General features: G+C 37.2%; 1 long non-coding RNA gene across 3 annotated transcripts in view; it reads left to right on the top strand.

Annotated features, from left to right (window-relative positions):
* LOC119618568 (uncharacterized) overlaps window positions 1-26,586 on the top strand; it is a 294,660-nt gene that overhangs the window by 122,825 nt on the left and 145,249 nt on the right. For all 3 annotated transcript variants that reach the window (XR_012094844.1, XR_012094843.1, XR_012094842.1), the window contains exon 2: window positions 21,282-21,465. This is a non-coding gene — a long non-coding RNA (uncharacterized lncRNA). The remainder of the gene's footprint in view (window positions 1-21,281; window positions 21,466-26,586) is intronic.

The raw sequence follows: 26,586 nt of genomic DNA, 5'->3' as shown, positions 1-26,586 counted from the left end.
ACTTGAATGACCAATGATGGGCAACTAGAGTGATGTTCTGTCTATGAAACAGCGGTCCTAAGCTTCTTGACCACTCACCCATAGTTGCCGGATGATTTCTTCTTTCAATTTATTCATTAACTTTTCTGTAGAGGTAGGGCTCTCTCTTTGTTGCCCAGCCTGGAGTGCAGGGGTGCGATCATGGCCCACTTCAGCCTTCAACTCTTGAGCTCAAGCAATCCTCCTGCCTCAGCCTCCTGAGACGCTGGGACTATAGGCATGAGCCACCATGCCCAGCTGATGTTAGGTAATTTCTGAAATGTTTCCTAAAGTGTGAACAGATCTGGTCTAGTTTTGTGCCCCTACTTCCTTTATGGTCAACAATCTACTCTTGAGACTTTCATTGGCTTTGAAACTCAGAGATTGTGAAACTTGTTGGCTGAATATGGCTATGATGGGCTAGAGGGTATTGGACAGATTTAAAAGATTAGATTCTGTTCTTATAAATGTAGCTTTGAACATGGCTGAAATATTACTGGGCTAAGTGAACTCATCAAAGGACAGCTACTACTTGGGGAGTAGAATTGAATTACAGCCTGAAGGGGTATACTTCTACTTAAAACCAGGGCCCAAGGCCTCTGAAAAAACACTGAAAAACATTTGTGGCTAAGGTTCATTTGTCCTGCAATATCTCTGGGAGTTCTGTGGTACTATTTGTAATAAGAAGTATGATGCGTACAATTCTGCTGTGGCTAACATCCCTTGAATGTGGTAAACATTTAAGACTAGAATTCACTTCCACTCATCCTTCATTTTCTGGACTTAGCTGGGAAGATATGGGGTATAAATAAACCCAGACCCTAGTCCCCTGCTGTGAGTTGGAGTAGGGTGGATACAATTCCATGTCTATCCAGATACCTACAAGAGAGATGGATGAGAGACTGTCTTCAAATGATATCCAGACTATCTTGAAATCTGGCTCAGGCTATTTGGTTTGTAGAAATTCCAGTTTTCGTGTTTTAACACATAATAAATGGCAGTTCGTACTTTGTTTCCTACATGGGCTCCTATATCAAGAGCAGCTCTTTAAGTGTCTATGGTTTATAATCACGTCTGACCAGAGGCCTCTTTTTCTCAGACTACACAAGCCTTTCCTTCAACTCTTCTTTATGTGCCATGAATATCCCAATAGAAAAAATGGGTAAAGAATAAAACAATCACACACACAAAAAGTAAAAGTGTTTGGTAAGCATATACGAAAGGTTTTAACTCATTTATAAACAAAGAACTCCAAGTTAAACAGGTATACCTATGAATTTGGCAAAAGTTAAGATGATTACACCAAGTATTAGTGGAAGCTATGGGAAATAGCGGGTCCAGATGAGGCTGGTAAAAGAGTGAGATGTACTTCTGGAGACAGTTTGGCAAAAGTCAATACAAGCCTTAAATATAGGCTGGCCAACAATTTCACTTCTAGGAATTCAGCCTGAAGAAATAATCAGGTAAGCTGTATGTACACAGATGTTTACCTCTGCACTGTTTATAACATAAAAATAGCAACAAACGACATCTAATACCAGGCAATTGGTTAAATAAATTATGATACAACCACATAAAAGGATGATATGGCTCTACATTGAAATGGAAAGATATTCACAGTATGTTTTGGGGACTAAATTGGTTATGAAATTGAAAGAATAACATAAAGTTGTTTTGGAAAGATGTGCGTTAAAATATTATTGGTAATTATTTTTGACTGTTAGAAATAGGGGTGATTTTCCTTCTCTGCATCTTTATTTTTGATTCTTCCCCAGTAAACATTATTTGGAAATGAAATAAATGTTAAAAGTTAAAAATATTTGCTAATTTGATAGGCAAACATACTTCTTGATTTATCTTTTTGGTTACTGGTGAGTTTAAACAAATTTTCATGTGTACTGATTACTTAATAAAATGTAGTTAAAGTCCTGCAGTTTTGGGAGAAATGTTATAGTTGGAAGGGAAGCCAGCACGTTCTCAGTTGAATAAGTTCAGAGCTTTCATTTTATAGATAAAGACCGGTAAGTCCAGGGAGGCTGTATAATTGACCAAACTTGAGATGCTATGAGAACTCACAATCCACGAGTCCTCTATGAGAACCGTGGTGCATGTCTGACCCCCTTGAGTTTTCTGTTAATTTGTTGTCTCCCTCAGATCAGGATGTTGGTACCTCGTATATGCTTCCTGGTAATATCAAGTTTTCTATTGCATCAGTTCAGAGATTAATTTGTGATACATGATTACTAGTGATTAATTTAGGTGGTAATTTTAAGATAGATGTGGATTTACACAAGTTTTTTGTGACGGAAGTTTAAGAGGAACACTGATTGTCCATTTGAGTCTGTACAAGGGAAGGAAGAACTTGGGGTTTGGATCGGAGGCCTTGGATGTGACTCCAGCTGCACCATCTAGTGACCTAGCTGTGAGTCCCTGGGGAGGTTACTGAAACCCTTTTGAACTATGTATATAAATGGTCGCGAATGTGTACTTTACAAAATTGTAAAGATAATGTATGAAAAATGCCAGCAAAGTGCTAAGCTGAATTTTACATATTTATTTATCCTCGTTTGCTTTTTTAAGTCTCAGTAAAAAAAGATATTCGAGAAGGCCATACGTCACGTGTTTGTTGTTGTGGTCAACATGATTTCTACTATTATGCCAACTCTGGGGGAAGGTCGGTTGTCATGGTGGACTGCAGAAAGAAGGCATAAGTATTTACATATAACCTGTTTCAGAGAATTGGAGCAAGGAAGACCCTCCTCGAGGAGGAAAGTTAGGTTTCTGCCAGCCTCCCAGGATGAAGAGTGAGGCTGTCAGTTATGATGGTGCAGAACAATAATCTGGATCAGGCTTATGATTTACTAAGGCCAAACACTTCTTAGTCTGGGGTAAAATGTGTCTTTTAGTGAAGAGAGTCTCTGGGGGATACATGTAACAGGTTGACCCACCATTAGCCTCTAGCTTTCTCAAAGTCAGGGATTGTGTCTTTCCTATGTGTTGTTGAACCACCAGTGCCTGGCCCCAGTCAATAAATATTAGTTGTATGAGTAACTCCATACTTCAACCAACCATTTGCGCTATGACTGCTGAAGGTGCTGTGTGTGTTGTGCTGAGCAATTATGGGCCATTTCAATCCAGAGTCTAATTTCCTTCAGTTCTAGAAAATTCCCCTGCTTTATTTCTTTGATAATGTCCTCTCTTCTGTTTTCTCTATTCTTTCATTTTGGAATTCCTATTATTAACTAAATGTTAGATCTTCTGTACTGATACTCTCACTTTTTCTTTTTATTCTATTTTCTAGATGACTTTCCCAACTTTATCTTCCCGGTTTTATATTTACTTTTTCGATTGTCATATTTTTAAATACTAATGTTTTTCATATTCTCTGAATATCTGAATATCACTTTCCTCCATAGCATCCTACTAATTGTTTAATTAATCTAACAGGTATAAAAACTTTTCTCAGAAAACATTAGTTATAGCTTTTTGGTAATAGGAAGATTTTTAAAAAATCCTCATGTTGTTTCTAGTTATTTGGGCTGCTGCTTCTTTTTTTCATGTTTATATTGGTCTCTATTAAAAAATTGGAGGTTTTGCTGAAATGCCTGGTGATCCCTGGCTATCTGATCATGTTTAAAAATGAGGCACTAAAAAAGCTAATTGAAAGCTGTGTATTTACAGGCAGGGCTTGACAACTGGTAGGATAAACTTCACTGTCCACCCCAGAAAGAGCTCAGCTTTTTAGCTGGGGATTTGTAAATGCCAGTATCTTTTTGTAAAGCCTGTTTTCCTAGGGTGGAATCCTTTAATCTCTTGCCCTGGTTAGGGGGATGGCAGGGGGTTGGTGCGGGTAGTAGATTTAAGTCTGCCTTTCAGAATTTTGAAAGCTGATTTGAAGAAAGGGGGTTGGAGGTTTCTCATTTTTTAGAATACTAACTTTGATTTAATAAGATACTTCATCTTTACTCTCAGGAATCAGGATTTCTAGATGACCTCAAAATTAATATAAGCCAACAATGGGATGCAGCAAATAAAATAAAATGGGATCGTATCCTTGAATGCACATTTAAACTAAAAGTAAATTAACGTAAATACTCTTGTTGCTTTAAAAGATAACCATCATGAGCTATAGCAATTGGCTTATAGTATCCTATTCATGGTATTCATAACACTATTGTATTTTATACTGATCCTGCCATCTTTAGGGCAGACCCTAAAGGTATGTATCTTTCCACTTTAGAAAGCCATTGTCAAACTGAATGAGGGTGGTGGAGACAGTGAAGCATCTAAAGCAGAGGTTGGCACACTATGGCCTGTGGGTCAAATGCAACCAGTTGCCTGTTTTGATAAATAAAGTTTTATTGGAACACAGCCACAGCCATCTTTTACATATTCTCTATGGCTTCTTTCATGCTAGAAATACAGGATTGAGTAGTTGTGGCAGAAACTATATGACTTACAAAAGCTAAAGTGTGTACTGTCTGGCCCTTTAAAGAAAAAGTTTGCCAACCCCTGATCTAGAGGTCACATTCTATGTTGCATGCTTAAGCAAAGTGGAGATTTAGGTTGGACACGAAATGATGAAATAGCTATATAATAGTTAATAAGAATAATGTCTAGTATTTATTGAGTATTTACATGTGCCTGGCAATTATATGCATGTATTATCATATTTAATAGCAATTAAGGATCATCTTCCTGATTAGATTATGTATTCTGCAATGTCAGGTTTATAGTTCCAAAATACAGAATGTAACCTATCAAGTACAGGCTTTGCGTGAATATTTGTTGAATTAAATGTGCAGTACTATCACGTGGAAGAGAAGAAGGTGCCTTCTTGGAGGTCAAAATAAAGATTTCAGGGAAGCAGATTTCAGGTCATCAAGAAAAGCTGCTGCCAAGTCATATCAGCTCTCTCTGAGGCAGTGAGAGGTCCATCCCTGAGAGGGGTTTACAAGAGCCTAGCTGCCCACACAGTTGTTCATTGCTACTATTATTTTGGGGATTCTTGCTTAGGGTAGCAGATGGAACTAAATGAAGTCCTGGCTTCTAAGATTCTATCACTCAAACTAGGACGGAGAAGACTAGAACTCAAAAATTAAGGTTGAAATAGTTCTGTTTTGGCTGTGTCGTGCTGCCTCCCTTAGAATTTTCATAAAAGGAGCAAGAAGAACATCAAAATGAGCAACAGGAGATTTTGAGTTATAATTTCACTTCTGCAACTAATTTACCACGTGAGCCCAGCAAGCCTTTTAATCTCTCAGGGCCCAAGTGTCCTCAAGCAAGGGGGCTAGACTAGATAATCTCTAAATTCTCTTTTAGTTCTAAAATAATTTTATCTAAGGATTAGCAGAGCCCCTCCTATTGAAAGGGCAAAGCCGGCTAGTTCAGACAAGATGCTTCCCTGTTATGTGCTGCCAGAGTACTGAGGTTTTGCTATTAAAAACATTTTGCCCACCTCTTGATCCTATCCCAGTCTTACCCTCTTGATCCTATCCCAGTCTTAGTCACTTAGTTCCCATCCCCTTTTAGTATCCCTATCCTGCTTTATGATACATCTTATTTGGGAAAATAGGTTAAATCAGGCTGTAGTTTTAGCCATGTTGAAGGCAAGCTCTTTCTTGTTAAGTTTTTGCTCATTTGGCTGGAGAAGAACTTGGAGTTGTTAAACTCTCTTGGAAGGCTGAAGATATTAACATTGACCTCAGAAAGGTGACTGGACCTCCTTTATTTAGGGCTCTAAACATGGAGAGCTCATATTTCTCATGGGAGAACATTTTATTCTTGGTAGAAGCAGTTTCAGCTTCCAGAATGAGCTATCTACTCATTTCCCTACATTCTCGAACTAAAGAACTTAGACCTAAATCCTTTAAAAAAATAATGGCCAAATTCAGCCTTAAATGAACCCTCCTCTAGCAGTATTTTTCCTATTCTCCATCCAAATAGACATCAACTGTGATCTTCAGTTACCTCTGGGCTTTTATTTGAACTATTCCAAATTTTGAAGATTTCATTTGACTTAAGTACTTAGTATTCAACCATTTGATAGTCACCCATGTTCCACACTATATTTGACCATGTCTCTCATATTAATTCTGAGTAGCCCTAAAAACTGCAATGTCATGTTAAGAACTCCTTTTAGTCCAAGGCATGTCAATATGTGTTGCCAACTTCCAACTGATTCTCATCCAGAAGATTAGCAAGGCCGCCACATGGTGTTCTTTTTTATAAAACGTTATTGCCTGCTTTATAGCTAGGACTCGATCTGGTGACATTAATCCCAAATCTGCAGAATGGTACTCTTAATTCTGCTTGGGTGGAGAGCAACTTGAGCTCTCTGCATAAGCCTTTTATTTTAGGAATACCATCCTTTGTCATCATTTCTATTAGGGACCTTAGTCAGTTGTTAAGCATTTTATTTCTCTCTTGAAAAATATTTTCTCTCTTTTCACATTTAGGTGGCCAGATTATACTTCTTTAGCAAATAATCTCTAGCATTGATTTAGTTGTTGCATATCCTCCCCAGACATGCTTTAATTATTCATTAAGAAGCTATAGGAGTTCCAGCTAAAAATGGAGCCTGCCTAGCAGCCCCTGGTGAAGTGTTTCTCAGTTTTCCTAATAAAATGCTTATGAAGATAAAGAAAAAAGATAATCATTGAAATACAATAATAAAAGCAATGACCAGCATAATTTCAACACTGGGGAAGAATCTATACTAATTATAAAAGGAAAAATTGAGGCAAACCTACCCAGGTCTCTTTCTATGGCATAACAGACAACTTTACATGACATAGAAACCCTTTGAAATGAGGAGGGAGGGTGTGTGGAGTCCTCTGTGTTGTCTGTCCATTATCAGACTCAGAGACTCAGGATTGGCTCCAATAAAAATGTGGGCAGGTGGGCTTTTACCCATGTGGATTGATTTGTGAATCTGAGAATGTTGTGCTATCATTCTACATCCAGAGAAATTAAAATGCCCAGGAAACAACTTGGGTGGTACGTCAGTTTTGGTCACCAGTGGGAAGGCAGATGGAAGCCTATTGCATTTCAGAAGAAAATTTCTTGCAGGTAAAGCTCTTATAGGTTGGGTTGGCAACCAAACCACTGATACTACTACACCACCACCACCACCACAACAAAACAATAAACGCTGGTAACAGCATGCTTGGAGTTGTAGATTCTTATGTACACTGCAAATCAGACTGTTTGTGGAGCCTGATGGAACCTCAGTGGTAGAGAGGTACATTAGATGAAGTCATGTAGACCAGGAGTCCTCAACCCCCGGGCCATGGACCGGTGTCCATCTGTGACCTGTTATGAATTGGGCCGCACAGCAAGAGGTGAGCAGCTGGCAAGTGAGCATTACCACCTGAGCTCTGCCTCCTGCCAGATAAGTGGTAGCATTAGATTCTCATAGGAGCACAAACCCTATTGTGAACTGTGCATGCAAGGGATCTAGGTTGCGTGCTTCTTATGAGAATCTAAAGCCTGATGATCTGAGGTGGAAGAGTTTCATCCTGAAACCATCCGGCCACTGACCCCCATACCCCGCCCCATCCATGCAAAAACTGTCGTCCATAAAACTGGTCTCTGGTGCCAAAAAGTCTGGGGACCACTGATGTAGACCACTGGGGCTTGGACCAGATGCTGTGCACATCGGATAATAAAGTAGAGCGAAAGGTACTTCAATGCTCCTGCCCTGATAAACACCGGATCAGAATAAATTTCACATCATTCAAGTTAAATAAGAAGGGGGGAAAGCCACATGAAGTCTTTGAAAAATACTTTACTACAGGGGAACAGAGTATTTAGAAGTCACAGAGGGAGAACACTTTTTCTCTGAAAGGATTTAGTAGAGGATCCATAAACTGGAGGACTTTAGGGAACTGTCTGGCTTTCTCCATAGAATACAAAAAATATGAATATCAAAGAGCCAAGAGTAAATATGTGGATAATTGGCATTCCTGAAAAAATACTTAAATGAATAAAAGCAATAATTAAAGATATAACAGGAAAAAAAATCATGAGCAGAACACCCAGATTGAAAAAAATCATTGTGTTCCAGACAAATCAATGAACAAAGGCACATACAATGATGTATCCTGGCAACAATTTTAATTCATAATGATAAGAAAAACTTTCATAAGTATCTAAGCAGAAGAAACAGACTACCTAAAAATATAACAAAAATCTGGCTATTCTCTGGCTTTTACTGTGAAAGCTTAAATTTAGAAGAAAATGGAGTATTGTATAGAGTTTTGAGAACCAAAGTTATAACTTACTGCTTTTATACCCAGCCTAGTCATCTGTAACTTGTGAAATAACAAAAAAATTTTAAATACACAAGTACTCAGAGATATATGCCCTCCTCGAAAACAATTGCTTGAAGAAATGGAGAACTTATGCTAGAAAAAGATTGGCCTTAGTCTGAAACCAATTAAAATAGGGATATGTCCAAATATGTGCTAGTCAAGTGTTTTTCAGTCACAGAATCTTTTATCTAGAGGAAATCTTCTTTGAAAATAAAAATATAAATAGCTACAGTTAAAAAAAGAACTAGTCCATCTAAAAACAAGCTACAAAATAAAGGGAACACTAAGAAAGTTTGAAAACAGAAAACAAGAGGAAAGAATAAAGATCTCCTATGCCAGTCTTAGCTGTAAAAAATGGACATAAATTACATATTAAAAGATCTGAATTCTCAGATTATTTTTTAAAACACTATGAAATTCAACTAAGTTCTGTTTGTAGGAAATATACTTAAAGCAATGCAATACAAGGAACTTAAAAATATTTTATTTTAATAAGGGTACAGTTCCAAATGAAAATATATTTAAGCAGACCAAATAATATTCCTTTGAGATATGTAGTAGAAAATTTATTTGAAATATAAAGAAAAGTTAATTGTTGACAAATTACATTAAAAATATGAAAACCAATATTTTCTAATTTCATTTCTACTCTTATATCTTTCCATTTTCTATATCTATTATCTCTATTTGGATATTTCAGGCTTCCTTATTTTAAACTGATAATCGGATCTTTATGGAAATTTATTAGCTTTGGAAGAAAAATATTTATAGAGATCAAGAGCAGAAATTATACAAATTACAGTCTTGACCACTATACACTAAAACTAATAATTCACAATTACATGTAAACAAGATACTCTCCTAAATAATTCCTGTGGCAAACAAGAAATTAAAAATGTAACTTTAGATAGAAGACTGGTTAGAATAATTTTTCCAAATTTTCTAAACTCAGGCCTTTTCAGTTATAAAGATTTAGCTAAGTATTACTTGAAAAAATTTTTGTATTGAGGTAGGCTATACATGCAATACAATATTCAGATATTAAGTATAATTTGATAAACTTTGGTATATACTTTGACAGGTATATACTTTGACAATGTATATACCTGTGGTATATATTTAACTTTATAAAGAATGGACAAAGTCTTCAAAAGTTGTTGTTAAATTGCACCCTGAGTGAATGAGAATTTTAGCGGCACCACATCTTTGCAAACATTTGCTATTTACTTAAAAAAAATTAATCCTAGTAAATGTGATATGGTATTCCATCATGGTTATAACTTACATTTTTCTTGATGACTAATGATGTTGAACACCTTTCCATGTGCTTACTGATTATTCATATACTTTTAAATTCCAGTTTTTATTTACAGGCACAAGTCAGAGACATTGTGAGTTTGGTTCTAGATCCCACAATAAAGTGAGATGCACACTCTTTTTGGATTTTTCAATGCATGTAAAAGTGCATTGATACTGTGGCCTATTAAATGTGCCAAAGCATTATATCTAAAAATGTACATACATTAATTAAAAATACTTTATTGTTAAAAATGCTAACAATCATCTGAGCCTTCACTGAGTCATAATTTTTTTATTGATGGAGGATCTTGCCTTGATGTTAATCGTTGCTGACTGATCAGGGTGGTGGCTGCTGAAGCCTAGGTGGCTGCGACAATTTCTTAAAATAAGACAATAAAGTTGGCTGCATTGATTGACTCTTCCTTTTACAAGATTTCTCTGTAGGATGTGGTACTATTTGATAGTATTTTACTCACAGTAAAACTTCTTTCAAAACTGAAGTTAATCCTCCCAAAATCTGCTGCTGCTTTATCAACTAAGTTTATGTAACATTCTAAATCCTTTATTGTCATTTCAACAGTGTTCACAGTATCTTTATTAGGAGTAGATTTAATCTCAAGAAACCACTTTGTATGTTCATCCATAAGATGCAACTCCTTATTTGTTAGTTTTATAATAAGATTTCTGCAATTCAGTCACATCTTTGGGCTCCACTTCTAATTCTAATTGTCTTGCTACTTCCACCACATCTGCAGTGACTTCCTCCACTGAAGTTTTGAAGCCCTCCAGGTCATCCATAAAGGTTGGAATCAACTTCTTCCACATTCTTATGCATGTTTGACCTTCTCTCATGAATGACAAATATTCTTAATAATATTTGGACCTTCTCTCATGAATGACAAATATTCTTAATGACACCTAAATTGGTGATCCTTTCCAGAAAGTTTTCAATTTATGTTGCCCAGCTCCACTAGAGGAATAACTATCTATGGCCACTGTAGCCTTATAGAATGTATTTCTTTCTTAATAAGACTTGTAAGCCAAAATTACTGCTCGATCTATGGGCTGCAGAATGGATGTTGTGTTAGAAGGCATGAAGAAAACATTAATTATCAGAGCTCTTAAGTGAACAGGTGCATTGCCAATGAGCAGTAATATTTTGAAAGAATAATTTTTTTTTTCCTAAGCAGTAGGTCTCAACAGTGGGCTTAAAATATTCAGTAAATCATGCTGTAAACAGATGTGTTGTCATCCAGGCTCTGTTGTTCCATATATAGAGCACAGGCAGAGCAGATTTAGTACAAGTCTTAAGGGACCTAGGACTTTCAGAATGGTAAATGAGCATTGGCTACAGCTTAAATTCAGCAGTTGCACTGGCCCCTAACAATAGAGTCAGGCTGTCCTTTGAGGCTTTGGAGCCAGGCATTGACTTCTCTTCTCTAGCTATGGAAGTCCTAGATGTCATCTGCTTCCAATAGGAGGATGTTTTGTCTACAATGAAAATCTGTTGTTTAGTGTAGCCCGTTTCATCAATTATCTTGACTGAATCTTCCAGATAACTTGCTGCAGCTTCAATATCAGCACTTGCTGCTTCACCTTGCACTTCTGCATTATAGAGATGGCTTCTTTCCTTAAACCTCATGAACAAATCTCTAATAGCTTCAAACTTTTCTTCTGCCGCTACTTCCCCTTTCTCAGCCTTCATAGAATTGAAGAGAATTAGGGCCTTGCCCCGGATTAGGCTTTGGCTTAATGTTGTGGCTGGTTTAATCTTCTATCCAGACTACCAACACTTTCTCCGTATCGGTAATAAGACTGTTTTGCTTTCCTATCATTTGAGTGTTCACTGGAATAGCACTTTTAATATACCTCAGTAACTTTTCCTTTGCTTTCACAACTTGGCTAACTGTTTGGATCAAGAAGCCTAGCTTTTGGCCTGTCTTGACTTTTGGCATCCTTTACTCATTAAGTTTAATGATTTCTAGTTTTTGATTTAAAGTGAGAGATCTGTGACTCTTTCTTTTACTTCAACACTTAGAGACCAGTGTAGGGTTTTTATTTGGCCTAATTTCAATACTGCTGTTTTGGGGAACAAGAAGGGAACAAGATGGGGTTGGTGGAGCACTGGTTGGTGGAGCAGTGAAAGTACACAAAACCTTTACTGATTAAGTTCACTGTCTTACATGGGTGTGGCTCATAGTGCTCTAAAACAATTACAATAGTAAAACCAAAAATCAATGGTCACATATCATCATAATAAATATAATAAGAATGAAAAAATTTGAAATACTGTGAGAATTCTCAAAATGTGACACAGAGATGAACACATGCTGTTGGCAATATGGTGCTGATAGACGTGCTCCATGCAGGGTTGCCACAAATCTTCAATTTGTAAAAAATGCAATATCTGCAAAACATAATAAAACAAAGTACAATACAATAAGGTATGCCTGTATTTATTTTATTACTGATTTATAAATGTTCTTTACACATTCCGTCTGTATCTACAATACTACAGTATATATGAAACATAATGCATTTTGGATATATCTATACTATTAAAATACATGTGAAATAGAATACATTCTGAATATGTCTATAATATTATCACACATGAACAATATTTACAACACACACATATAAATATATATAAAACATTCTAAAATATATATAAAAAATACGTTGTAAATATATATAACATAAATATGTATATTCTATAATATATAAATATTTATAAAATATATATAATTATAACATGTTTATAAAATATATATTTTTATATATTTTTATGTATAATATATTTGTATGTGTGTGTTATAAATATTTACAAGACACAATATTTGTAACACACATATATGAATATATATATTCATATATATGTGTGTGTGTGCTGTAAATATTTTCTCCCAGTCTACAGCTTACATTTTTATTTAATAGTGTCTTCTGATAAGCAGAAATTTTTGTTTTGATAAAGTTCAACTGAGTAATATTATATGGTTAGTGCTTTTTGCATACTGTATATTTGCCCATGCCAAAGTTGCAAATATATTGTATATTTTATTCTAGAAGCTTTATTTTGCTTTTCACTTCTAAATGTATTATCTATTTCATAATAATTTTTATATTTGGTGTGAGATAGGGATTGAAGTTCAATTTGTTCATTGCAGTCATCTAGTTATTTATTTAATTTTTTTACCACGTGTTGGAAAGGTTTTCTTTTACCCAGTTATTTACTTTGGCACCTTTGTTTAAAATCAACTGACCACACATATATACATCTATTTATGAATTGTCTTTCCTGTTTAATTGATCTTTTTTCCTATTCTTATACCAACACCACAAACAGTGTTGATTACTGTAGCTTTATAGTGAGTCTTGATATTAGTTATTATAATTTTTCTGTCTTGGTTCTCACTTTTTAAGTTTTTTTTGGCTATTCTAGGTGTATTGTAATTCCATATAAATTTTAGAATCACCTTATTAATTTCCTGGGGAAAAAAGCCTATGGGGTTTTCATTGGAAGTGCATTAAACCTATGTATCAATTTGGAGATAACTGACATCTTAAAATTGAGTCTTCTAAAGCATGATCATGATTTATTTTTTCATATATTTAACAATTTCAACATTTCTCTTTGATATATTTTTCAGTATACTGTGTAGCGAGAAGTCTTACACCTATTTTGTTAACATTATATGTTTTTGATCCTATGAATTTATTGTTTTATTTTTCCCAATTGCTAGTATGTAAAAATATAATTGATTTTGCATGTTTACTATGTGTCTTGTTTTTATAAATACAATTTCCCAATCGTGAATGTATGGAAATGCAATCAATCTCTAGTAGGTTTTTTTTTTTTTTTTGGTGAATTCCTTAGAACTTTTTATATACCACCATGTCATCTGCAAATAAATATACTGTGTTATATACTTATCAATGCAATTACATACTACTTTCTTCTTTTTGAATATTGCAATCAAATTTTTAGTTTCCGTCTCTTCGCATTCAAAGTCTGAAAACCTTTCTGCATGTCTTTTTGGAATCATCAATTTTGTGTTACATCGTCGTGACACACTGTTCTTCATTCCTGTTCTTCTGGCCATAATTACTATTCATCTTTAGAATTGACAGTTTAATTTGAAAGCATATTTAAAGAGGTTTAGTTGCTTTTTCTACTGGGTTGAACTAATATTTTTTTTCCTTAATTGAAGTACATATAGCTGGATTACAATTAGCATCACTAGAAAGTCAACCAGAATTGGTCATACCCCCATTCCTAGCTTTGGAAGCTCTATTATCTATGTGAGAAATCTGTCAACTTTGACCATCTTTAATTGTATTGCCTTGTATGAGATGGAAAATCATCTGCATAAACAAAAAATTTCATTTCAATGCAGCCACATGGTATGATATTTTAGGTCATTTTAAAAAATGAAATTGAAGAAATTATTTTAAAGCTAAAATTTAACCCCATGTTGGGCTATCAATGCAGATAAATCATCTGAGGTGTCAACTGAATGAACACATCTTCCATGCATAGCTACTATCACATGTATGTGTCAACTACAACTATGACTCAGTTCACATCTTTACATGTCCACTGACAAATTTCTTCAGCATTTATTGAAAGATACATTCAAATTTCAGAACAATTAAGATTTGACAATAGCACTAATAAATTATAAAATGGAAAAGTTGTAGAATTGCCTAATAAATTAAAGAGCTATCTGTTTAGAAACAATAAAGGCATGAACTTTTGGCAAGCGTACTCAAGGAAAAGAAAAAATTAGATATACAGATTATTAAAATAATTATTGAATAATATTATGTCAAGTTTTAAAAAAATCTGCATAAAATGAATGATTCTTAAGGAAAAACTCTATTACCAAAATTACCTAAAATGAGAAAATTTAAAATATCTAGTAATCACTAAAAAAATTACAAAAATTGTCAGATAACTAGCTCCCAGAAATGCCCTTGGCTAGATGGATTTATAGGTAATATTTTAACAACTTTTAATGAATGGTTAATTCCTGTGTGTAAACTGTTGTACAATAAATGGTAGTTAACTTTCCAACTACTTTGACCAAGCTAATAGAGCAATTATACCAAAACCTTAGAAATACTATAATGGATACAAAGTAATTTTATATTAAAAATTAAAGAAAATTAAAGCTGCTGGAGGCAGGCAGACAGTTATTTGTTTGTTTCTCTAAACAGAATAAGAATCATATTCCTTACAAGGTAGAATAAAGTTGAACACAAAATGGATTGGTAGTAGAATCAGACTTAGAACTTGCAACTTTTAAAAAATCTACATTTTTTCCATAGTTACATGTCAAGATCATGTGTAACTAGATCTCTACTATGTATGTATGTATGTATGTATGTATGTATGTATGTATTTATCTTAATGGTTAAGAACTACTGTATTTAAAAATATGAGTAAAAATTCCTTGAGAATTGTTCCTTTTAAAAGGGGTGAAACTTTACAAAGTTGGAGCCATTGTGTTGAGAGAGAGCTTATGGGCCATTGACTTCATTCTGTTGCAGATTAGACTCATTCCCTTCTTTTCTTTTTTTTTTTTTTTTTTTCTGTTCTAGCACATACGGATCAGTCTTTTGCATTATTTATTTTTAAAACCTTTAGGGGCTGGACATGGTGGTTCATGCCTGTAATCCTAGCACTTTGGGAGGCCGCAGCAGGTGGATCACCTAAGGGTCACGAAGATCGAGACCAGCCTGACCAATATGGCAAAACCCCGTCTCTACTAAAAATACAAAAATTAGCCAGGCATAGTGGTGTGCGCCTGTAGTTCCAGCTACTCAGGAGGCTGGGACAGGAGAATTGACTGAACCTGGGAGGTGGAAGTTGCAGTGAGCTGAGATTGTGCCACTGCACTCCACCCTGGGCAACAGAGTGAGACTCCATCTCAAAACAAACAAACAAACAAACAAACAAACTTTTAGGTTCAGGGGTTCACGTACAGGTTTGTTATATAGGTAAACTTGTATCACGGGGGTTTGATGCACAGATTATTTCATCACCCAGGTACTCAGTTTCTTCTATGTCATTCTCTTACATGATTCCAACCTTGGCTCGACCATCTACAATGGTAAGGAATTAATTATTTTGAGTCTGCTCATGACATTTAAAGAGAGTGACAATTTTATTTATTCTTGGTCAGTGGCAATCCACGTTTTCTTGGTTTCAAAGTGTTTATAAATTTGGAGTCCTCCTTAAGAAAAACAATAAAAAATCATAAATACAAAATTAAGTTGAAAATTAAGGTGAACTTCTGGAGGATTTCATGCAATGGAAGGGTCTTGAAACTTCAGCTTCATCAGCTTCACAGAAATTTTACCTCTGTTTTCAACTGTGTCCACAGTTTTCCAAACTTAGTCATTTTGAGGCTTCTTACTTCTTGTAAATCTTGCTAGGACTATAAACCCCCAAAGGGTGAGAAATCACTTGATTTAACTAATTTCCATAGTGCCTGCCTGTTGTTAAAAGGAAAATCCTTTTCTTCACCAAATCTCCATTTAGGATGCTATCTTCCGTTCATCTCACTTGCTGATAAAGAGAAGTTCCCAACATCATCCCCCATATCCCTTTCATTTCTTGATCCAATGTGGGATCCACACTTTGGATCCAGTCAGGCATCCACACTTACTGTTTCACTGAAACTACTCTTAGGAAGGCTGAGAATGGCTTTTAAATGTCAAATCCTGTGGCCTCTCCTCAGTCTTGATCCTACCTGATATATTGTTGGCATGCTGACAGTTTACTGTTCTCTCTGACAACTGCTCTTAGCTCATGTTAGTGTCTCCACTTTTGTCTCTGCCTTACACTCAGGTGTTCCCTAAGATTCCTTACTCAGGCTTCTCTTCCATTTCTCCAGGTGTATTCTATCTACCCCATGACTTTGCTCATCGTCATAGGCATGTGGCTTCCATGTCTGTACTCACAGTCCGGAACCGCTAACTACCTTCTGGATGTCTTCATACAGATTCCCTGAAAATATTACAACTTGAGTATTTATTTTACTTTTTATTCATATCACACCTTATTTCTAAGGGAATCACAGAGGATTCAAGTGACCATTTTCTTTTCTTGTTGAAATCTTACTCCTCAAGGCCAAGCTGAGAGTTGCCTCCTCTAGGAAACCTCCCTGCAATCTATTCATCACTTGAGATCTTATGTCATTTTCATTACACTGTGGTCATAGATTTCTATGATATAAAGCTGTGTTTGTATCCCCAAAGATTTGAGAGCTACTTGAAGGGAAGGAGCAGCCTTTTAATTATTTTCCCTTCACCTGTCCAACTCTGAGCATTAAGATCTTGCAGATAGAGGAGCACTCAGAAGTTGTTCTAATTCTGACCTCTGAATTGAACTAGAAGAGAAGGGCAAGGCTTGATGCATCATATAGTTTTAAAATATATAAAAGGGAAGTCTTTGACAGAGCAGGGAATAGACTTGTTAGTTATCTAGGTAGAAAAATATAAAAGATGAAAATACACTTAGCTCCTGTAAGAAATGTAACCAAACTTAAACAAGTTTAGAGAGATGCATAATGTGTTTCCAAGGGAAAATGGGGACATGCCATACCTTTCAAGTGTAGGCCACGGTTGACAATGACCGTGATTTCTCAGGATTGTCCTGGCTTACACAGGACATCTAGTCACCCACAGATTTGGCAACAGGTCAATTATTCTGTTCAGTTCAGATCACCAAGCTGGCTAATAGATGCTTTCCACTTCACTGCAGTCTCTGGAGACACAAACGCTTGTCCACACCCCAGAATGAATCCAAGCTGAGGTTCAGCACAATTAGTTATTTGTTTCCTCTAACATCTGAACCTTGTGAGATTCAGCCACCTCCTGGGAACCAGCCGTCTGCCAACGAGGCATGAATAAAACAGAGAAGGTTCCAGCTGGCATCACCTGCTGTGTTTTGCCTTATTTCTCTACACACATTTCTAGACTTCTGAAAACCAGGGGCCTCTCTCAAGAGGACGCATGCCACATGGGCTGGGTCTCTGAGATCATGATTCTGTTTTTGACTTTTTTATTTTTTGAGCCTCAGCCTGACTCAGGCATTAGACAATGGATGGGGGACCACAATCCTCAGATTCTTGCCTGGCTCTGACCCCTGGCCACCCTCACATTCAAACCCTTTCATGATCAGCCCCTTACATGTTATTAATCTTCAGATCATAAAAATATCTCGTTTAAGAGCCCATTTTTTATGAGAACCTATACTCTGCCAAGGTTTCTCTCTCATCCTGTAATATGGCAGTTTGGGTTCATTTTCATTATACAGCTATAAGCTATGATATTGTTGAGGTTTCACTGTTTGCCTTTCCTTTATGATACCTCTCTGTAAATACATGGATGACCTTTTCTCCTCATTCCCACTGCCACTGTCGTAGCCCAGCCTATTGTCACAGCTTATTTGCTCTTTTTCTGCCTGTCAAGGTTGTAATGGTTAAGTGCCTGGATTCTGAAGTCATATAACAAGCTTAAATCCTGGGCTTGCAACTTACTAGCTGTGTGGCTTTGGATAAGTCACATAGTCTCCTTGTGCCTCAGTTTTTCCATCTGGGAAACTAAGGGTAACAAACATGACCATTTCCTAAGGTCATTGCAGTTAGTATGTTATGCTTCAACCTGTTAATATATAACACATAAAGTGCCATATTATAGGACAAGAGAGAAGTTGCTTGCTTTTACAGGAGCTGAAAAAGTGTCGGTTGTTATTATGGTGTTATTATTATCCTTCATATGATCCAAGACACTTTGCATAGAGCGTTAGTTCAATTTTTGAATGAAAATAAGGTTATTTTATAGCCATTCTTGATGGTGGGGGAAAAAGCAGCTTCTTGTAGGTAGAATGCGTTTGAGAAGAATTCAGTAAAGATGAGGTATTCTGAGTGCAGGTAATCCTCAGGGATGGCACTGGAGAAGCAGATAAAGGATAAACTGTGGCTGACTTTTAACACAGGGTGAAGAAGCTGGAGGTTATGAAGCAGGCAGGGGAGAATCCCTGAGAGTTTTGAGCCAAGAGTGACAGTGGACACTGAGAGGTTAATCTGAAGAAGATGTCTGTCTCATTTAAAGGGGAATGGGACTTGCTTGCAAAGCCAGCCTTATAGAGTCTGCAAATCATTCATTCATTAAAAAGTTTCAATGGATATTTACTATTACATCCAGGTACTTGCTAGGCGCAATAGTGAGTAGACCTGACACACTTTATATTTTCATGAAGTTTATGGTGTAGTGGGGAAGAGGCCATTTTAAAACAAGGCATGGTAAATGCTGCAGAGGCATTGACCCCTCCTGCATCCATCCCACCCATTCCACTTCACCCCGGAGGAGTGCATGCAGACTGAGTGGGATTGATCCCGCTCTCAACTCCAGGAATGTGATCTGATAAGTGTAAGCCAGTTGTTTCTAACTCTGATGCACATTCCAGTTACTTGTGGAGTTTAACAAAATTATAAACACCAGGATGCCAGCTCTAGAGATGAAATGATCTGGGATGTGGCCTGGGAGTTGTTAGTGTACGTATAGATCACCAGGTGATGATAATACGCAGAACCACTGTTCCAGTCCAACCAGGTAATCTTACTCCTCTTGCTAGAATGTTTTGTTCAGGAACTATTCCAGAGATGGAGAACATAGTCCTAAGGCAGCCATAGCATATTACTGGTGTTGGCCATTGTGACTTGCTTAGAGTGGTCATCAGAGGGAACCCTAGTAGTTTTGTCAGATGGTTCTCTGAAGTGGGACTTTTTTTTCCCTTTAACTATCTTCTGAAGGCAACTTAAGGAGTCAAGCATAGGCAGCAGAACAGCAGAGAAATGGGGCTGGAGCCCTGAGCAAAGCATGCTTAATGCTTTCCTACCTCTTAACTTTCTAGTTACTTGAACCAAATAAAGCTGCTTCAGTGTTCAAGCCAGTTTGAGATAGGTTTACTGCTACTTGGAAATGCAGAGTGACAGTAAAAGTCTCCTAATTGACTCAAGGCATAATGTTATGGTGTAAGGTGCTTAACTCAGAAAAGATCAGGGAAAGAAGGAGTGGGTACTGAGGAGGAAGAGGACACTGTTCATAATTAGAGGGGCAATGTGACTTATTGGAAAGGCAAAGTTTTAGAGTTGGATGTACCTGGTTTTCAATTCTGGTTCGGCCACTTACTGGCTTTCTGACCTTGCTTCCTAAACTTTAAATTGGGGTATTATTAGAACTTGTAGGATTGTGATGAGGTTTGAGATTAATTATGAAATGAGATCAGCTCAGTGTCTGCTAGTGTGTTGTAGATACTAAAAATAGGAGGACTATTGCTTTTCTAGTGGCAGCTGCTACCAGATAAATGGACATGACAGGTACTAGGCTCTAGGGTTAGGGACTAAAAGGCACATGGTAGGATTCCATAGGCTGGAGCTCCTGAAATCTCAACAGGTTTAGATCTGATTGAGTGCAGACATGATTATGAGTAGCTGGAATAGAAAGTAAGAGGCAAAAATAGAACAAAATGTTGTATGCTTTTAAGGTCCCTTTCTGTTATGGAGAATTATCTGTATGGGTTGCCCTTTTTGGTGTAGGTATGCTTCTATGTAAGGAATCAATGTTTATCATATATAACAGAAACACCCTCTTCCTTGTATACTGTTGGATAAAAAATGATAAATGTTTGCTATTGAATTCATTCTTTTATCGGTTATCAGAAGTAACCTTGTGCCAGGTAAGTAACAATACAATTGGATCTTTACCTGTATTGCATTGTAGTTATGTCTCCCTAGAAGTGTATGCTAGTCACCTTGAATGAATTTGGGAAATACTCTGGCGTCTGATGGAAATTTGAGACCACACTTTTTTTTTGTTTTGACTTTTGAGTTCAGGGGTACATGTACAGGTTTGTTACATAGGTAAACGTGTGTCGTGGGAGTTTGTTGGACGATTATTTCATCACCCAGGTATTAAGCCTAGTACTCATAAGTTATTTTTCCTGATCCTCTCCCTCTGCCTCCTCCCACTTTCCACCCTCCAATAGGCCCCAGTGTGGGTTGTTTCCCTCTATGTGTCCATGTGTTCTCATCATTTAGCTCCCACTTATAAGTGAGAACACGTGGTATTCAGTTTTCTGTTCCTGTGTTAGTTTGCTAAGGATAATGGCTGCCAGCTCTATCCATGTCCCTGCAAAGGACATGATCTCATCCTTTTTAATGGCTGCATAGTATTCCCTGGTGTATACGTACCACATTTTCTTTATTCAGTCCATCATTGTTGGGCATTTAGGTTGATTCCATGTCTTTGCTATTGTGAATAGTGCTGCAATAAACATATGTGTGCATGTGTCTTTATAATAGAATGATTTACATTCCTTTGGGTATATACCCAATAATGGGATTGCCAGGTCAAATGGTATTTCTGTCTTTAGGACTCTGAGGAATTGCCACACTGTCTTCCACAGTGGTTGAACAAATTTACACTCCTGAGAAACACATTGTTTTATTTAAAATCAGCAACATATTTATAAACTCTTTCTTATGAATTACTTCTTCAAAAGATTATATGTTCTATTATATACTAATTATTTAATAATCTCAAATTTAGAAGACTTTTTTTTTCCTTTGTTCCTAGATGCTGGGGCAGTATAATGTGTACATTCAGTGACTCCAACTTCTCACTTGGAATTAAGCACTACAGTCAGCAGATTATTATCAAAGGAGAGATAACAGGAGCCTACCCCAACCCCCTGGATCAGTCTCTTCTATACATGCTACTACTATGGCTTCAACTGCAATTAAAGCAAATTTAAAGAAATGTAAGTAACTAAATATAGATATCTTTTTCTTAACTAAACTGTAATTATAATCTTCCATTGCCTGATAATATTCTGTCACTGCCTGATCTTTTGTTTTTTCTTTTCTTCACTTTGCTCTAAGGATATTGTCTTACTTTTTCATAATGATATATCTCATTCTCCTTTTTTAAGTTTTTCTGAGACAGGGTCTCACTCTGTCACCGAGGTTGGAGTGCAATGGCACCATCTTGGCTCACTGCAACCTCTGCCTCCCAGGCACAAGTGATTCTGCCACCTCAGCCTCCTCAGTAGCTGGTACCACAGGTGCGCACCACTACGCCTGGCTAACTTTTTGTTTCTTTTCTTTTTGGGGGAGTGAGGAGTAGAGATGAGGTTTTGCCATGTTGCCCAGGCTGGTCTTGAACTCCTGAGCTCAAGAAAGCCACCTGCCTTGGCCTCCCAAAGTGCTGGGACTACAGATGTGAGCCACTGCACCCAGCCATATCTCATTCTTACTATGAGAATTTTCCCTTCGACCTTTGGTATGGCAGCCTTACTATCTCTTAGTACTCTGGTAAAGTGTATTTTCTTTGCAATTTATTTTTCTTAGGGACTCAAAACTCTTCTTTCATGTAGGTTTTCTTAGCTCCAAGTTGACTTTTGTGTTGAAGGAATAAGATTACCAAGACAGGCATAAACCTCATGACTGTCATTTTCCAATGAGATAAAGGTATAAATGGCTAACCATTTTATGTTACTTCACGTGTCTGATATGGGGGAAAAAGCATGAGCTATGGGTTCAAGACCCAGCTGTATAGTTTATCTTTGTGATCTAAGGCAGCTATTTAACCTCCCGGAAACTTAACTTTTTTTCATCTGTAAGATAACACAATCACTTAGATTGTAAGTTTTTTTTTTTTTTTTTTTTTAACTTTTATTTAGGTTCAGGAATACTTGTGCAGGTTTGTTACAGGTAAAACTTGTTCCACGGGGGTTTGTTGTACAGATTATTTTGTCACCCAGGTACTAAGCCTAGTACCCAATGGTTATTTTTTTTATCCTTATAGGATTATTACAAATGTGAAATTAGGTGTGTAAACCATCTAGTGTGGTACCCATACACAGTGAGTGCACAATAAATTTTAATTTCCTGAACTCTCTTACTTCTCTCTCTAGAGGCTTATATTTGGGATAAAATTATTTGCACAAAATACTAATTATTCTAGTTTAACCACTTGAACTGCTTGTAACATACTTTAAACCTTATTCTCAAAAGAATGATGCCTAATTTTTCTTGGGCTTAAATATAAAGTTCACTGCATTTCTTAATTGCTCCAGAATACTGAGAGAACTGACAGTTAATCATTCAAAGCTATTATCAGTGATCTTTAAATAAGACATGAAGGATAGGAGGAATTCCAGAATACTTGGAATGAGCAAATATCCCCGATTTCGAAAGAAAAAACAAAATATGTATGCCGCCCTCCACAAACAGAGTGGATAGCTTTATATTAATTCCTGAATTTCTAGCTTGATATTAATCCCTGGAAAAATTCTAAAAATGGCAACTATACTTATGATTTGTAAACAATTAGAAAAGTAGTAATTGTCAGGAACTGGTATGGTTCTACTAGGACAAGGACATTTCCTTATTTTCCTTGTTCTTTTAAATAATTGAGACTGGGGAACATAGTGGGACCCCATCTCTACAAAAAATAAAAATAATTAACCAGATGTGGTGGTGAGTGCCTGTAGTCCTATAGTCCCAGCTACTCAGGAGGCTGAGGCAGGAGGATTGCTTGACCCTGGGAGGTTGAGGCTGCAGCAAGCTGTGATTGCACCACTGCACTCCAGCTTGGGTGACAGGGTGAGACCCTGTTTCAAAAAGAAAAAAAAAGTTAAATAAATAAATAATCATAAGTCCTGTGGATCATGTTAAAGCTATAAACATAGTGTATGTATTTTGATGCAGCAAACCTTCTAGCAAAATTCTCATGATATTGTTGTTGATAAAATCATTAGAAAGATGTGGCCTGGATTGTTTATCTATCTTCTATTTTTATCTTTATTCTAAAAAGATTTTTGATGGCTTTAACAATACATAAAGTTTAATAAGATGACGCAAAAGAGTGAGAAAATTAGGGTAAAGGAAAAACAATGTTAAAGGAAATAAGAGGGAACTGAGTGTGTTGTTGCTTCATAAAATGTGTGCCATGACATTCTGTTATTCCATACTTTGTACACTTCCTAGAGGTAGTTTACAAATGTTGCTGTGGGCTTCCTAACAGTCAAAGTAAAGAGGAAACATCATAAATACAAGTGTCTATAGGAAAGAGAAACAGCACTGAGAGCACTGAAGCTTCTGTTGGGTCCTTGCAAAGAGGACATATGTCATGTAGTAAACCATCTGCTCCTTACATGAAATGCAATGGTGAGTTTTGAGGGCTGCTTCTTATGAAGTGCCTTTATGTAGGCCAAAGTATTTTATTGGGTAAAAAAACTTCTATGGGCAATTGTGGTTTAGGGGTCTTGCGAATGTCATCAAGATATGTAACTCTCTGATAGTTGGGAAGTGTTTTTACCATTAGGCTCTAGTTCAGCAGCCTGCTTATAAAACTTCTCCAGAGATCATTCATGACAGGGTTGATGTCTTTACTGCTTTGCTTTTTCCTTCTGCAGTAAGAATTATCATCAAAGATAAAGTCTTTGAAAACACTTCTCACATTTTGGAATGATGAAAATTTGGAAGAGACAGTAAATAATAGTTAAGTGGTCTTGATATCTGGCATATTGGGTTAAAGCTTACAAGATAAAATTTAGTAGCTATAAATATGTAAAATAGTGAATTTGAGTTAAAAAGTGAATCCTTGAGTGACAGAACCAGGGACACCCTGAAAGTAAGGCACACTATTTGAGAAGGACACCAGGAGCTTCCACACCTGCAAACTCAGATGAGACAATAATGTGGCATGGCTTCTAAGAAAGCCAGAGTTGCATGTGTGGAAGCATTGTGCTCACAGAGGCTCTACAGAGACCTGGCCCAGGCCAGGTCACATCAGGAGCCTTCTGTTAAAATTTCATGCCATTTTCCAAGAGAGCTATTCATTCAAAGGAGAGTGTCTGGGATGCTGACGAGTCTAAAAGAAAATTTAGAGAAGCTATAGATTCTTATCCTAGAAATGAGAAGATAAAACAAACATAAAATCTGCCTTAGTTGAAGAGATATTATGTGATCAGGAAAATAATTTCCTCCCTTATATGGTTGGGTCTTTGTCCCTGACAAAATCTCATGTCAAATTTTAATCCCCAATGTTGGAGGTGTGGTCTGGTGGGAAGTGATTGGATCAAGGCAGCAAATTTCCCCTTTGGTGCTTCTCATGATAGTGAGTGAGTAATCATGAGATCTGGTGTTTAAAAGGGTGCAGCACCTTCCACCCTCTCTCTTCCTCTTGCTCTGGCCATGTAAGACATGTCTCCTTCCTCTTTGCCTTCTGCCATGATTGCAAGTTTCCTCAGGCCTCCCCAGCCATGCTTCCTTTACAGCCTGCAGAATCGTGAGCCAATTAAACCACTTTTTTTTTTTTTTAAATCAATTACCCAGTCTCAGGTAGTTCTTTATAGCAATGCAAGAATGGACTAATACAGAAAATTGGTGCTAGAAAGTGAGGCATTGCTATAAAAATACTTAAAAATGTGGAAGTGACTTTGGAAGTGAGTAATGGACAGAGGTTGGAACAGTTTGGAGGACTCAAGAAGACAGGAAGATGAGGGAAAGTTTGAAACTTTCTAGAGACTTGTTGAATGGTTTTGACTAAAATGCTGATAGCCATACGGACAGAGATGGCCAGGCTGATGAGATCTCAGATGGAGATGAGGAAATTACTGGGAATTGGAGCAAAGGTCACTTTTCTTATGCATTAGCAAAGACGTTGGAGGCATTGTGCCCTGCCCTAGAGATCTGTGGAAGTTTGGACTTGAGAGAGATGATTTAGAGTATCTGGTAGGAGAAATTGCTAAGCAGCAAGGTGCTGAAAGTGTGACCTGGCTGCTTCTAACAGTATATGCTCATTTGCATAAGCAAAGAGATTATCTGAAACTGGAACTTATATTTAAAAGGAAAGCACAGTGTAAAAATTTGGAAAATTTGCAGCCTGGCCATGTAGTAGAAAACAGAAACCCATTTTCTGTGGAAAAACTCAATCCTGCTGCAGAAATTTGCATAAGTAAAGAGAAGCCAAATATTAATAGCCAAGACAAGGAGGCAGATGCCTCCAAGGCATTTCAAAGACATTCATGGCCTTTCCCATCATTGGCCTGGAGGCCTAGGTGGGAAGAATGGTTTTGTGAGCCGGGTTCCCAGGGCCCCGGTGCCCTACACAACCTTGGGACACTGCTCCCTGTGTCCCAGCCACTCCAGCTCCAGCCATGGCTAAAAGGGCCCCAGATACATCTCAGGTCACTGCTCCAGAGTGGGCAAGCTCTAAGCCCTGGTGGCTTCCATGTTGTGTTAAGCCTGCAGGTGTACAGACTGCAAGAGTTGAGACTTGGGAGCCTCCACCTAGGTTTCAGAAGATGTAAAGCCTGGATGTCCAAGGAGAAGCCTGCTTTGAAATTGGGGCCCTCATTGAGAACCTCTACTAGGGGAGTGCAGAGGGAAAATGTGGGGCTGAAGCCCCCAAACAGAGTCCCCACTGGGGCACTACCCAATGGAGCTGTGAGAAGACCATCCTCCAGACCCAAAAATGGTAGATTCACTGACAGCTTACACCATACACCTGGAAAACTCACAGGCACTCAATGCTAGGCTTTGAGAGCAGCTGTGTGGGATGGGCCCTGCAGAGCCACAGTGGAGAAGCTGCTCAAGGCCTTGGGAGCCCACCCTTTGCATTAGTGTGGCCTGGATGTGAGACATGGAGTCAAAGGAGATTATTTTAGAGCTTTAAGATTTAACGACTGCCCTGCTGGGTTATGGATTTGCTTGGCACGTGTAGTCCCTTGCTTTTGGTGGATTTTTTGCTTTTGGAAATGGATTGTTTACCTAATGCCTATAGTCCCATATTATCTTGGAAGTGACTAACTTGTTTTTTATTTTACAGGCTTATAGGTGAAAGGGACTAGCCTTGTCTCAGACGAGACAATGGA

The sequence above is a fragment of the Chlorocebus sabaeus genome, chromosome 12 (assembly GCF_047675955.1).
Source record: "Chlorocebus sabaeus isolate Y175 chromosome 12, mChlSab1.0.hap1, whole genome shotgun sequence".
Taxonomy (NCBI): domain Eukaryota; kingdom Metazoa; phylum Chordata; class Mammalia; order Primates; family Cercopithecidae; genus Chlorocebus; species Chlorocebus sabaeus.
This window is presented reverse-complemented; position numbering and strand designations above follow the sequence as displayed.